Raw genomic sequence first — 3,807 nt, 5'->3', positions numbered from 1 at the left:
TCAAGGTGAGACGCTGACAGAGAATAGAAGGAAAATTCTTATTGCCGGGAAAACTTCAAGAAATACATATTTCCTTCTACCCGTGTTGACTACTAACAGACAGTTTTATGCATCAGAAGGAACTTACTGCTAGTGTGTAAAGAAACTGTGAGATCAACGATAATTTGAAAATATGCGAAATATGAAATTACGAGGGTTGGAACTTTAATAGTGACAACGATTTGTTTACAACTTATTCGAAATACATACGAGTTTTGTAGTTTTATTGTCCTTCAGAGTAGTCACCAACATTGTCTATAAGCCGATGTCAGTGATGTGGACGTCGTAGGATGTTGTTAGCAGCAACAGTTGTGCTGATATATCGAATGGAGTGGTCTATTGCCCGAAGGATATCTGTAAAAATCCTGTAGCAAATACTGTCAAGTTCTCCCATCAATTTAGGAAGGAAGCTGAAGTCCTGGGAGTGTGATGGGTGGCATAGCACTTCGCAGACCCATCGACCGAACAAATCTTTCACAACTTGCGACGTATGCGCCAGAGCGTTGACCTGCAAAAGAACAGGCGAGTCCTGCAGAAAGTTTCATCGCTTCTTTCCATGAATTAGTCATTTATGGAACACAGTTTGCGACCAGCCTAGAGCAAGAAGCGGAGACACTTCTACAGGACTCCCATTCTCTAAGACAATGCTCGGGCGCATATGGCGCAAGTTGTGACTGATCTGTTGAATTCCTGAGGTTGGTAAGTGCTGCACCATCCACCGCATTCCTTGGGACTTAGTTATTGTGACTTCAATTTGATTCCTACATTGAAGGTAGCCCTTCACGGTATTCGCTTCAGAGCTGTTACAGAGATTCGTCTGTTAGTAGACCGCTCCACTGGAACGACCTACAGAACTAGCGCTGCCAAGGGTATACTGCGACTTACATATCGCCGGGAACGTATTACACACAATGTTGGTGACTACTTTGAAGGACAGTAAATCTTAGAGCCCGCCGGTGTGGCCGTGCGGTTAAAGGCGCTTCAGTCTGGAACCGCGTGACCGCTACGGTCGTAGGTTCGAATCCTGCCTCGGGCATGGATGTGTGTGATGTCCTTAGGTTAGTTAGATTTAATTAGTTCTAAGTTCTAGTCGACTGATGACCTCAGAAGTTAAGTCGCATAGTGCTCAGAGCCATTTGAACCATTTTAAATCTTAGAAACATGAATGTGTTTCCTTTAAGTGGCAAATAAATAGTTGCCTCTATTAAAGTTTCCGGCAACGGCCTTGCCGCATTGGATACACCGGTTCCCGTGAGATCACCGAAGTTAAGCGCTGTCGGGCGTGGCCGGCACTTGGATGGGTGACCATCCAGCCGCCATGTGCTGTTGCCATTTTTTGGGGTGCACTCAGCCTCGTGATGCCAATTGAGGAGCTACTCGACCGAATAGTAGCGGCTCCGGTCAAAGAAAACCATCATAACGACCGGGAGAGCGGTGTGCTGACCACACGCCCCTCCTATCCGCATCCTAACTGAGGATGACACGGCGGTCGGATGGTCCCGATGGGCCACTTGTGGCCTGAAGACGGAGTGCATTAAAGTTTCAACAGTCGTGTGACGAACAGACTTCACACAATTAAAATGATATTTCTAAGAATGCTCAGAATGCCAGAGACACGACAACAGAAGAAAATGCCTATTTCCGAACATCTGAGAATTACGACACACCTGTCAACCAAAACATGTGAGGTGTAGCTGCTGTTCTTTGGATATGTCGGCGACGGCAGAGCTGAGAGCATCCGGCGATCACACGTTTCGCTCGCTCCTGGTGTCGCTGACCCACTGTGTAGCGCGGGCGAGTATCGGCTGCCAGCTGCAGGCAGCGCTCGGCGCTGAAGGCATGGCGGGGGAGGGCAGAGCTGACGCGTCAGCGCCTCCTCCGCGCCTCTCGCACACCATAACACCTCTCGGCGGCCTTCAGATATGTAGACACGACACGAAGCTTACTGTAGCTGCCTTAACGAAAATAAACATAAGGCCCTGTCACTACCTTACAGTATTGGCAGTTAGTGATAATGTCAGATATTCTAAAAAATCCGAAAAAACATCATACATCTATATTTTTAGTCTAAAACGTCATGCGGTACTTCCAGAAGGAAAATTAATGTCGGTCGTTATGAAAAAATAAAGACTAATGTTACAAGAATTTTTTTTTACGTTACTTGTGAGAACAGCCAGCAAAACAAACATATTTGGTTTTAAAAAATATGAACATTCTCAAGGTTTATATATGCATATGATGTATATATTTTATCGTGAGAACGTAAAGGTTTCGCGAAATAAAAATGAGATGCCGTAAGAGGCGCGAAATTACTTCACGTAAGCAACAAAAAATGTCGTAGCTGATGAATTTTCGTTCTGTTGGACCTCTTAAAAGCGTCCAGCGAGAAAGCTGTTAAGAAAATTTTAAAATTAAACTTGTTAAAACCTAAGACATCATTACTGTATCGTGTTGCCTATGACTGAGACTTACTTGAGAGACACTCTGTGCGCAGCAATGGGTGACAACTTGCATGCCGCCGCCAGGATTCTTGTCCCGATGGCTCGATGTAATACGACCGAGAATATTCCCTACAGCCGAAAGGAATTATTTTTGCAGCTCATACATTCTTCATCACTACAACCATCTCTCAAAACACCGATATTCGCTATACAAAAGTGCTTAAATATATTTTTTTGCCACCATTTCCCTTTGAGTCGTACTAAATATACTTGTTGACATACTTTGGTTCAAAAAAAAAATTGTGTGAAATCTCTTGGGACTTAACTGCCAAGGTCATCAGTCCCTAAGCTTACACACTACTTAATCTAAATTACCCTAAGGACAAACACACACACACAGATGCCCGAGGGAGGACTCGAACCTCCGCCGGGACCATCCGCACAGTCCATGACTGCAGCGCCTTAGACTGCTCGGCTAATCCCGCGCAGCATGGTTTGGTGATACCAAAGTTTGGTCCAGATAAACCACAAGTGTATTGTCGTTCATGTGCAATAAATGCATTATCTGAAAAAACGTAACTCTCGAATGTCAATACCCTTTCGTTCCTCGAGACATTTGCGTCCACCTACATTTTCTGCACTTAAAACCGATGTCATTTAGAATGAGAAGAACGTACGTTTCTGAGTCATCATACTCAATTTTGTGTTATAGTTAGGCAGTTCATGACGCCAGACAATCCCGTACCTGACACGGGAACAGTGAAGGCCACTGGAACAGCGGGGTGAGACGTAAGTGGCGATCTTGAGTATTCTACTTTCGTGAAGGCGACTATAATATAAACGACAACCAAGGCCTTGTGTTAATGATTTGGATTTTTACTGCAGTACATTTACATACATGTTCTGGAAGCCACCTTACAGAATGTGACGGAGGGTCCTTCTGGTACTATTCCTCCCGCTCCCTTCCCATAAATCTTCCGTGATACATTAGCGAAGAATAGCTCTTGGGAAGAACGACTGCCGATAAACCTTCGTATGAGCCGTAATTTCTCTGGGTTTCACATCGTGATCATTTCAGGAGACGTATATGGGAGGAACTCAAATGCCGCCCAACACTATTTGGAACATTTAGCACTAAACTTCTTCGCGATGCCCAAAGCCTGTTTCGTAGCATCTGCCACTGGACGCTCGCTAACTGATCCCGTCACGAAATGTGATTGTCTTCGTTGGGTGTTCTCTACTGATCCAATCTCATATGGGTCCCAGACTCACTAGTGATACTAAAGAATCAATGTTAGAAGTGAAACTTCCTGGCAGATTAAAACTG

The 3,807-nt window shown here is 44.7% G+C and overlaps 1 pseudogene; it reads left to right on the top strand.

Annotated features, from left to right (window-relative positions):
- The first annotated feature begins 1,254 nt into the window (after positions 1–1,254).
- Positions 1,255–1,371, top strand: LOC124723783 (annotated as a pseudogene).
- Positions 1,372–3,807: the final 2,436 nt, after the last annotated feature.

Source organism: Schistocerca piceifrons, chromosome 1, assembly GCF_021461385.2.
Source record: "Schistocerca piceifrons isolate TAMUIC-IGC-003096 chromosome 1, iqSchPice1.1, whole genome shotgun sequence".
Lineage (NCBI taxonomy): Eukaryota > Metazoa > Arthropoda > Insecta > Orthoptera > Acrididae > Schistocerca > Schistocerca piceifrons.
The sequence above is the reverse complement of the archived record's forward strand: the minus strand, read 5'-3'. Positions and strand labels throughout refer to the sequence as shown.